Source organism: Myotis nattereri, assembly GCF_964212035.1.
Source record: "Myotis nattereri genome assembly, chromosome: 5".
Classification (NCBI taxonomy): Eukaryota; Metazoa; Chordata; class Mammalia; order Chiroptera; family Vespertilionidae; genus Myotis; species Myotis nattereri.
Genome location: NC_138080.1, coordinates 14,756,134 through 14,767,532, shown reverse-complemented (window position 1 = coordinate 14,767,532; position 11,399 = coordinate 14,756,134).

The window sequence follows — 11,399 nt, the reverse complement described above, 5'->3', positions numbered from 1 at the left end:
AAGACACCAACAGCACAAGGCAACAAGAGGAAAAATATTGGATTCCATCAAAGTTAAAAACTGTTGTGCATCACAGGCACTGTCAAAATGGTTCATGAGCCAGGGCAGCAGGAGTGGGGATAGCAAAAAGGGCATGTTAATCAAGTATTTATTGTACTATTTGTATGTCTATCTTCCTTCTAAAGCTGTGAACCCCTGGAGGGCACATGCATCTCAGATCCCCTGTGCCCAGCACAGAATAAATGTTTAGTAAATGTGATGTGAATTGAGGAAGAAAAGAGCACTATTAAGAAAAAGGAAAGACAACTCACGGAATGGGAGAAAACATTTGTCAAGCACACACCTGATAAGGAACTAGTATTCAGAATATTAAAAAAATGCTTACAAGTCAATCCTATGTAATAAAGAGGTAATACGAAAATTGACCAGCACACGCTCAGAAGATGGCTGCCTACAACCAGGCTGGAAGGGGGGTTAGTGAGGGACAACCAAACGACTGAACAAGCAGGTTTCGTGGGGCAACCAGGCCGGCGGGGGGTGGGGGGTGCAGCTGGGGGTGACCAGGCAGGCAGGGGGGGGGCAGTTGGGGGCAATTAGGCTGGTGGGGGAGGCAGTTGGGAACGACCAGGCTGGCAGGGGGTCAGTAAGGGGTGACCAGGCCAGCGGGGGTGGGGCAGTTAGGAGTGACCAGGCTGGCGGGGGGGGGGGCAGTTAGGGGCGATCAGGCTGGCGGGGGGGGGGGCAGTTAGGGGTGATCAGGCTGGCACGTAGAGGCAGTGAGAGGCAATCAGGCAGGCAGGCAGGTGAGTGGTTAGGAGCCAGCAGTCCAGGATTGTGAGAGGGATGTCTGACTGATGGTTTAGGCTTGATTCCCAGGATCGGGCCTAAACCGGCAGTCAGACATCCCCCAAGGGGTCCACAATTGGAGAGGGTGCAGGCTGGGCTGAGGTCCCCCCCAGCCCCTGCACAAATTTTGTGCACTGGGCCTCTAGTATGGAAATAAAAAGCAAACCAACTTGAAAGTGGACATAGGACTTGAACAGACATTTCCTCAAAGATATACAAATGGCCAACAATGCACATGAAAGTTGCTAAATATCATTAGTCAGTAGGGAAAATGCAGATCAATACCACAATGGAACAGCACTTTACACCCACTAGGATAGCTATGATTTTTTAAAAAAACTGGAAAAAGATAGGTGTTGGTGCAGACACAGAGAAATGGTAGCCCTCATACATTGTTGGTGGAACTGTAAAATGGCGCATCCACTCTGAACAACAATTTGGCAGCTCCATCTGACCCAGTAATTTCACTCCTGTTTACATACCCAGGAGAATGGGAAACATGATCAAACAAAAACTTGTACACAGATGTGTACAGCAGCAGTATTCTTAATAGCCAAAAGGTGGAAAAACCCAACTGTCCACCAGCAGTGAATAATAAACAATGTGGCACATGCAGACAATGGAATAGTATTTGGCCATCCACAGGAATGAAGTGTACACACCTGCCACAACATGGATGAAGCTCAAACACATTTCATGAAGTAAAAGGAGCCAGACAAAAGACCACATGTTATATGATTCCATTTATATGAAATACCTAGAACTGGAAATATAGACAGAAGGTAGATCAGTGGCGGTTTAGGAGTGGGGGTGGGGAGGTGGAGGGAAAGGGGATGATGAAATGTTCTAAAATTGGCCGTGGTGATGGTTGCACATACCTGTGAATCTACTCAAATCCATTGACTTGAACACTATAAATGGGTGAATTGTATGGTATATGAATTATATCTCGATTAAGCTGTTCAAAAACTACTTAAATGACACTTTAGTTTGGCAGCATCTATCTATTAAGCACCGTACTAGGCACCAGGAATGCAAAGATGAATGTAACATGGGTTCACAAGGAGTACACTGTATATGTAGAGAAGCAGTAACAGTACAGACAGAGGCACAGAAATAGAACTGGGAGGCAGTGATTATAACTGGGGATGAGGAACAGGGAAAGCTTTAGACATTTGATACCTGAGCAGGTTTTGAAGTTAAGTGAGTTTGACAGGTGGGGGCGGGTGGGGAGATCATTCCAGGCCAGTCTGAAATAGCACAGGGTATTCTGGGAGCCCAGTGTGGTTCAGAATTACAAGATGAAAAGTGAAAGGGCTGGGCGAGTGGGTGTGGTGAGGGGACGTGGAAGCCATGAGGCTGGAAACAAGTGGAGGACGTGAGGACGTTTGAATGTTCTGCTGAGACATGTTGCCTTTTCCTTTGGGGAACGAAGACAGAGCCAATGAAAGGTAAGTAGGAGGATGATGGGCAGACTGTGATCTAGAGCAGGAGTTGACGGACCACAGCCCATGGGCCCACTCTGGAAATAACATTTTTGAAAATAAGGTTTTATTGGAACCCAGCCATGCTCGTTTCCTTCCTGGTTATCCGTGGCTGCTTTCTCACTAACACTGCAGCGCTGACCAGTTGCGACATAGGCTGTATGGACTGTGAAATCTAAAATACTTGCTACCTGGCCTGACCAGCGTGACTCAGTGGTTGAGCGTCAGCCTATGAACCAGGAGGCCATGGTTCGATTCCCAGTCAGGGCACATGCCTGAGTTGAGGGCTTGATTCCCAGTGGGGGGAGGGGGGAGTGCAGGAGGCAGCCAATCAATGATTTGCTCTCATCATTGATGTTTCTATCTCTCTCTCCCTCTTCCCTCCTCTCTGAAATCAATAAAAATATATTTTGAAAACATAACAATAAAATATTTACTATCTGGCCCTTAGAGAAAAAGTTGACCAACCCCGGCTCTAGAAGTGTCACTGTGGCTACTACATAAAAGTTGGTTTCGCATGGGTTAGGACTGAGGGAAAGGTCCTGGCCCGTTTGGCTCAGTGGCTAGAGCATTGGCCCACAGACACGGGTTTGATTCCTGATCAAGGGCATGTATCTTGGTTGCAGGTACCCCAGCCCATGTAGGGGTGTGTTCAGGAGGCAACCAATCAATGTGTCTGTGTCTCTCTCTCCCCCTCCTCCCTCCCTTCCACTCCCTCTAGAAATCAATAGGAAAAGTATTCTCGAGTGAGAATTAAAAAAAAAAAATGACGGAGGGAAAGGAGGCCAGTTCGGAAACTAGCTGCTCTCCAGGCAATGGATGGCACTGTGGTTTATCATGATGTTGCAACAGATGACGTAGGGGGTTGGGAGTTGGGTGGAGAGGTGGGCATGGCTTTGAGAGCTTCCAGAAGGGAAAAAAACACGCATGGAGAAGATTAATTTAAGAAAATGAAGAGCCATTGAAAAGGATGAGAGAGCCAACAGGGTTTCACTGACGTATAAATTCTAGTTTCTCCTGCTTGATCTTTAAAATGTACTAAACTTGCTTAGCAGAAGGCTCTCTCAGACAGACCTCCTGAATTCAGGACAGCTTCAAAGTATTTTAAAAGATTATTTTTACAACTTGGTAATGGGCCTGCCAGAGCAATTCCAGCTAACCTGATGACAAAGGTCTGTCCAGACAAAGGCTTGGGATTGGTGGCGTTTACCCAGGTACGCCACCATTATTCTTGGGAGGAAGGGAGAAGAGTTTACTTTAAAAATGTACTTTACTCAAATGTATATTGTGTTGGTTTTATAAAAGCTTTGAGCCCTAGCTGGTTTGGCTCAGTGGATAGAGCGTCGACCTAAGGACTGAAGGGTCCCAGGTTCGGTTCTGGTCAAGGGCACATGGCTGAGTTGTGGGCTCAGTCCCCAGTGTGGGGCATGCAGGAGGCAGCTGATCAATGATTCTCTCACATTATTGATGTTTCTATCTCTCTCTCTCTCTCCCTCTCCCTTCCTCTCTGAAGTCAATAAAAAAATATATTTTAAAAAGCTTTGAGAAGACATATAGGGAAACAGCTTTCTTTCTAGATCTCTGCGTCGTGCAGGCACTCTGGAAAGCTGTGCTGTTTCTGCCAGGACATCAGTGTCCCCGGGACAAAGCTGGGGGTGGGGAAAGTTCACAGATCCAAGTTCAAGAAGGACAGTATAAAGAAACTGTCGGAGCAAATTAAGCTGTTCACAAGTCATCGACACAAGTTATCTTCTCATAAAACACAGGCTTTGTAAGCAAGCGTCGTGATTTCCTCAGAAGATTCACTTAGTATTACATTGGCAACACATCAAGGGAACATGGGAGCTGCTGCCATGGGACTTTCACGTGGCCAGCTGTGTCTGCTTGTCTAACAGAGATTTTGACAATGAAAAAAACAAAAAGAAAAATCACCACTGGCATATAAAATTACAAATTATAATATCACAGGTATTCTAAGGGAAGGGATGAAAAAGCCTTGGGCAAGAAGAACTTATTAACTGTGGTCCTAATCACGTCTTCATTATCCCCTGAGTTAGTTCTTATTCCACACCTGTACTTGCCACACACAATTTGCTGGGGGTAGATTGTTTCTGCCAAGGGAAATGCAAAATATTTTCAAAAACTCTGGGCAGAGCCCTAGCCGGTTTGGCTCAGTGGTAGAGCATTGGCCTGCAGACTGAAGGGTCCTGGGTTCAATTTCGGTCAAGGGCACATGCCCAGGTTGCAGGCTCGATCCCCAGTAGGGGGTGTGCAGAGGCAGCCGATCAATGATTCTCTCACATTATTGATGTTTCTGTCTCTTTCCTTTTCCCTTCCTCTCTGAAATCAATAAAAATATATTTTAAAAAAGAAACAAAAAACTCTGGCAGAAATCTTATCTAAACTGTCACCATCATGCTTTCTCACCCGTGGACAAGGGGCTGTTCTGAAAGGGTGGCCCTGGTGTGTAAAGACTTCTCTGAAGCAGGAGGTGTGGGGAAGAGGGGAGGACACTGGCCAGCACACCCGGCCAGGTGTGTCCCCTGCCACCCAGGTACCATGCACATCAGCAGGAGCACAACTGGAATTACTAGGAAGAGAAGGTCTGAAGACTCGCGTCAATGCGGACACGGCTGGAGACTTAGAGGACAGGCAATGCGTTGCTGCAGCCGTGTCTCTGTGGACATGCGTGTGGCTCTGCCTTTTCTGCCCACACTCGCCAGTCCTGCTGGTTCTGTGGCCTGGAGCAGGGCAGAACCCAGCCACGCCATCTGAGCCCTCATGGCCCACCCAGGTCCAGAGCGCAGGGGGGCCTGTGTGACACTGCCATGAGGACTGAGCAGGAAGGGCTACCTCCTGAGGGAAATGAACCAGAGTAATTACAAGCTGTTCTTTTGAACCCAGGCAGGCACGGGACAGGGCACTCTACCGCCTAATGCTCCCAAAACGATAAAAGGAAGGAAGCTGCTGAAGCTGCTGATGGGAACCACTTCGGAGTTCCACCCCACGGAGGCAGCCTGTTAGCGAAGGGGAGGAGCATGTCTGGTTGCCAGAAGACAGTGTGGTCTAAGGTGGATGCTTTGCCCCTTTGAGTTCTGCTGTTGAATAAGGGGATCGGAGCAACCATTCGTCCATCCCTGACTGGCTATTTCATGGAAGGTCTGCCCTTTCCATGTCTATTTCAGGGCAATGAACGGAAGTGCAGAAAATCTAAAAGTCAAGCCCTAGGTGGTTTGGCTCAGTGGATAGAGCGTCGGCCTGCGGACTGAGGGGTCCTGGGTTCAATTCCAGTCAAGGGCACATGCCTGGGTTGGGGGCTCAATCCCCAGTAGGGGGCGTGCAGGAGGCAGCCAATCAATGATTCTTTCTCATCATTGATGTTTCTCTCTCTCTCCCTTCCTTTCTGAAATCAATAAGAATATATTTTTAAAAAATCTAAGAGTCAATAAATGTGATTCATCTTCCTACAGCCAGCCAAGGAGGGAGAATTCTGACTCATGAGCCTTGTTTAGCCTATATAATGAAGAGGTAATATGCAAATTAACCCTCATGCCCCCACAAGATGGTTGCCTAGGAGGCGGAGCTTTTGATGCTGACTGGCATAGAAACCGACCAATCAGAATCTAATCTGGGTGAACTGCGAAGGCAGAACCTAAGGTGGGGGCTGAGGAGGGCAACAGCTGTTTGGTATAAGGTGTAAGAAAGCAGTTCAATTTTTTAATAACTGGTTTGGCAGTATAGTGCATATGGCTGGCTATCAGTCCAGGTACAGGGATTATGCATTTTTGTCTGCAAAGAGCATCTCCTCCTGCTGAAAAAGGCATTCCCCAACCTCATTTTAGCAATCCTATCCTATATAATCTATCTATACTAATAAAAGGGTAATATACTAATTAGACCTGGTCAACCAGCCACCTTCCGAACGTCCAACTTCCTTCTGGACAAAGCCATGGTGGTGGGGGCCGAGACAGAGGCAGTTAGGGGTGATCAAGCCAGCAGGAGAGGGAAGTTGGGGGCGAGATCATGCTGGCAGGGGGTTAGGGGCAACCAGGCTGGCAGGGGAGAGCAGTTGGGGGTGAGACAGACCTGCAGGGGAGGGCAGTTGGGGGAAAGATCAGGCCAGCAGGGAAGAGCAGTTAGGGGCGATCAGACAGGCAGGCAGAGGCAGTTACGGACAATCAGGCAGGCAGGCATGTGAGCAGTTAGGAGCCAGTGGTCCCAGATTGCGAGAGGGAGTTGGACATCCCCCAAGAGGTCCCCGATTGAAGAGGGTTCAGGCTGGGCTGAAGGAACCCCCTACCCCCATGCACAAAGTTCGTGCACCGTGCCACTAGTAAAATATAAAAATGATTTCTTTACCACCCCATCTCGAAGTGAATGAAAATGCTAAAAGTAAAAATTCTGGTGTTCTACATCCTCATCAAACAAAGGCAGTCTCAACAAAGTTGTCCATAAACAAAGAACTGTGGATGGGAGCCTCTGCTGTCTCAGAATTTAGGAGGCGATGAACAATATCTCCTGCCAGGCCCCGGTTGATGATCGGTGAGGGGTAATTGTTCGCAATGAGATTTCTTCCCGGGGCCTTTGCCTTTGTCTGTCCCTGGAATTCCAGCTGCAGCCATTTCAATCATCCCACCTATTTTTCAGACCCTGGAGCCAGAGGATGGGGAAATACTCTGCCACCTCTGTGGCCCTCAGACACAAGTCGATTTTTGTACAGTTTTACAATGAACTGGGAAATAAACCCAGGCTTCCTGACTTTGCAGCCAGTTTATCTCCAGCACCAAATGGCCAATTACTAAACATTCCCACAGGGATTTCTCATGGCAGGTGTATGAGAAGTGATAAGCCCGGGATGAAGCCAGAGCCAAATGAATGCTTCTGAGAGCAGCTGACATCCCTCCCCAGCGCCCAGGGGTGTGGAGGCCGGGGCAGGTCCTGGCCCGCCAACCGCAGCTGTGCCATCTGCACAGCTTATCTGTTTGTCAGTTTACTCACTTATAAAATGATCTCAAAAATACCCATCTTGCCCTGCCAGTGTGGCTCCGTGGTTGAGCGTCAACCTATGAACCAGGAGGTCATGTTTCGATTCCTGGTCAGGGCATATGCTCAGGTTGCAGGCTTGATCCCCAGTGGGGAGCGTGCAGGATGCAGTTAATCAATGATTCTCTCACATCAATGATGTTTCTATATCTTTCCCCCTCTCCCTTCCTCTCTGAAATCAATAAAAACATTTTTAAAAAGAAAACTAAAAAAAAATACCCAATTTACTCTTTAGTGGGACATTGTGAGACTCAAGTAAGGAACAACATACAATATGAATAAATTATAAAAATCAACAGATCTCAGATCAACTGTAAAAAGGCATTTGGGGGAACGTTTTGAATATGAACTGGGGATTAGATGATACCAAAGAATGATTCTTAATTTTCCTAGGTACAATAATGGCATAATGATTATTTAATATTTTTAGAGGTGCAATGACTGGATGTCTGGGAGTTGCTTTAAAATATTTCAGTAAAAAAAGCAAGAGAAAAGAGATAAAGCAAGGGTGGCAACATGCTGCTAACTGTTGACGCTGAGGGCCTTTCTCTACTAAGGTGCATATTTAAATTTTTTCAGGAAAATGCCTTTTAAGTAAACAAAGCAGAATTTTCTGGAACATTAGAAAGCTTCACTGACTGTCATCTCTAGAGCTCAGAAAACCTGTTTAGTTCACAAGGCCTCTCCACATTGGCCATCCAGTGGTCGGAGGACAGGCAGGAAGGGGCCAGGCAAGGAGCCCAGATGTCAGGAGATCGAGGGAAGTGACTTCATGGAATTTTCTATCTGCCCTGCATCAAAACGCCAAGTGCATACTTGGTCTGCAGACCTAAGTTTCATTCAGCTTTGCCACTTAAGGGCTAAGTGGCCTTAGACCAAGTCACTTTTTTTAACACAAAGTCACAGAGAGACAAACAGATGTTCTCTCTCTCTCTCTCTCTCTCTCTCTCTCACACACACACACACACACACACACACCACTGAGACTCAATCCTGAGGGGTCCACAGGGCGCATGGGTGCATTTTGTCATGGGTTTGATGGTCATTCCAGGGACATATACGAGGGACCAGGATGGGGTAATAATTTAGCTACGGCACTGGCCAGTAAGTCAGTCATTCACCTGGGAACTGACCAGGCAAATGAAGTACACAACACACCATAAACAAAGGAAATAACTCCACCCAGAGTGACAGGTGGGCTTTGGGGCTCCCGGTCAGACCGGCCGGCTGTGGTGTAAGGGATATGAGTTCGAGTCCCACACTGACTAACCCAGTGGCCTTTCCTCTTCTGCAGAAAGAAACGACTGAACTGATCTCCGCAGTTCCAAGATTTTAGATGTCGAAGTTAATTTGGGGCATGTTTCTGACTTCAAAGCACATCTCTGAGGTTTCCAGCACGAGTAGTTCAGTCCCCCACCCCCCACTCGCCGTGCGCTGCACCGTGTCCCTCCCCCGACCCCGCTGGTATTTGGTGATGTTTACTGGGGTGGAGGGATGAGAGAGAGAAAGGAATCGCAATCACGCTTGTTTCCTCCGATCATTTCTCCTCCGGCGCTGATTTACAGCGACACCTCAGGCAGGCAGGGCTCCCAGGGCTCCCAGATTTTTGAGGGGTTGGGGGCGGAGCGCAGTGGCCAAAGAGCCTGCGTAAAAGTTGCAGTCACCAAGGACCGCAGGAGTATCTCGCAAGACTAGGAATAGCTCTACCCCGGAGCGATCCTGCACACACGACCCATGGGTTTGTTTGTGCTGGTTCTTTCCTGCTCCGGGGCCTCTCAGTCCAAACGGCGGGAGAGGCTCCCTGGTCCCCGGACGAGCCTGGGCGACTTGGGAGTAAGTACCTGGGGTGCGAACCGCGCCTCCATTCCCACAGGACTCAGGGTGCTCGGGGGCTCAGATGAGCCTAACTGGAAGGCTGAAGAGAAACCCAATTCCAGGCAGTGGGCGCTGGAGCTCCCAGGCTCAGGCCCAGTAGCCCGCCCACCCCCACCCCGCTCAGCCCCGTGCGCTCCACATTTCCAAAGCCCCAACTCAGTGCGACGCCCATCCCCTGCGCGCTCCACGTCCCTCAAAGCCAGAACTCCGGGCACGAACGCAGCCCCCGTGTCCCTGGCCCCACGCGGCACCCTCCTAGGCACCTATCGCACATTGAGCTTCCACGGGCTCTGTCCTGCCTGGTGGCGGGCGCCCCAGGCGAGCTAGGAACCGAGCGCCCCACTTCCTAGGGCGCGCCGGCGGCTTCCCCGCCCGGCTCAGCGAGGTGGGGCTGGGTGGGTCCGCCCCAGTCGAGAAGGGGACCCGCCAGCCTGCACGTCCCGCATCTCTCGGAGCAAGAAGCCTTCACTGTGTGTGCCGCCCCCCGGGTCCCGCCACCCCTAACAGCGAAGAGACTGGCCTCCGGGGAGTGGAGCCTGAGGACTCGCGGGGGCGCTCCCCTCCCTCGAGCCACTGCGCTCGCGGGGAGTTGCAGGGAGCGCGCTTACTTGGTAGGAGGGGTCCGCCCTGGCTTGGCTGGGGCCACGTTTCCCTCCGTGGCCCCCCGTCTGCACCCGCGTCGCCGCCGAGCCCCTTTCCCGAGCTGAGGGGCGGCTGGAGAGAGCGAGCTCCAAGCGCCGGGAGCCGCGAGCTGGAGTAGCGCCTTCGCTCTTTTCCCGGGACTTTTAAGGGGCTAGAGCAGCAAACCCCTCCCCGGGCCCACCCCTTCCGAGGGCGGCCACCGCAGGGCCCGCCCCGGCTCCTTTTGTTGTAATTGGAGAGCGGTCACCCCCAGCCCAGTGCGGGCGACCGCGCGCCGGGCGCAGCCGCCTCCAGGCTCTTCACGCCCGGCTTTCCGAAGCCTGGGAAGCGGGGAGGGGGTTTTCCTCCGGAAGATTCCTCTACTCCCCACCCCCTCCACGCGCCTGGAATTTAACCCCTTGACGTCCTTCTCTTCCTGCGTTAGGATCCGAGGCTAATCCAGCTCCCGGTCCAGAGAGGAGCACTGCCTGGCGCGTAGTAGACGCTCAATAAAAACGGATAAAGGAAGGAGTTCAGAAACTGTCATCCATCTCTCCTGGGTTTCTCCTGGATGGGAAAGCAGATTCCAACGTGAAACCAGCCGCCCCTTTCTCCCAGCAGATCACCTCTCTGGCTTCCACAAACCTCTCTGCCCTGAGGATCCGTTCTCTCCTTTGTGCATTCAAGGCTTGGACTCAGTGACCTCTAACACCCTACCCCCTCCCTCCTCCTCCCCCCTCCCCCCTGCAAGGCAGGGCCAGGATTAACAACCCTGCACTCAGGGACTGAACAGGACCCAGCTAAGGGGGTGTATGTTGTGCAGAGGACATTCCAGGCCCGGCTTTGCGGCTCACACCAGGAGCAGAGAGGTGGTCATGGTGGGGGTGGGGGGGTGGGGAGTCCTCTGTGCAGAATCCCAGGGCTTCTTAAACAAGGGCCAGGCTTCACCAGGAGTGAAGCAGATAGCTTTATGTTCATTTTTTATTTAGATCTCATGCAGCCCCCGTGCGGCAAGGAGAGACTTCAGTCAGGGAGGGGAGCATCCACCAGAGTAAGGAACGGCACAGCGAGCCTGGGCGCAGCGGAGCCAGAGCGGTGGGAGGCCAGGAACCTGGCGGGGCTCCCTCCCCACCTCCAGTACAGGCACTGCCCTGAGAGGCAAGTCCGGCAGTGGCCCCTCTCAGCTGGGAGGCGGGAAGCGGCCCCTGCGACAGAGGTTGCTGGCTTTCTGGCTCCAGCTCCTGGGCATGGCTGGTGGCCACTGGTTCAGCCCCTGACGCCGGTGCTGGGGGCCATCTTCAGACGGAGCTCAGGACGCTGGCCACCGCTTCCATGGGGCCCAAGGAGGCTGGAGAATACGAGGGCAAGGGAGAGGAACTGGAGTCTGAGACCTCCCTCCCTCCCCACAGGGCGGGGCTTGGGGGCGGAACAGTAGCCCCTTCTGGCTCCAGACCTGCCCACAGTCACTGCCACTGGAGGTGGAGGTTGTTTGGGGAAGCCGATAGCTTTAAAGCAAGGCGCCAGGCTGTG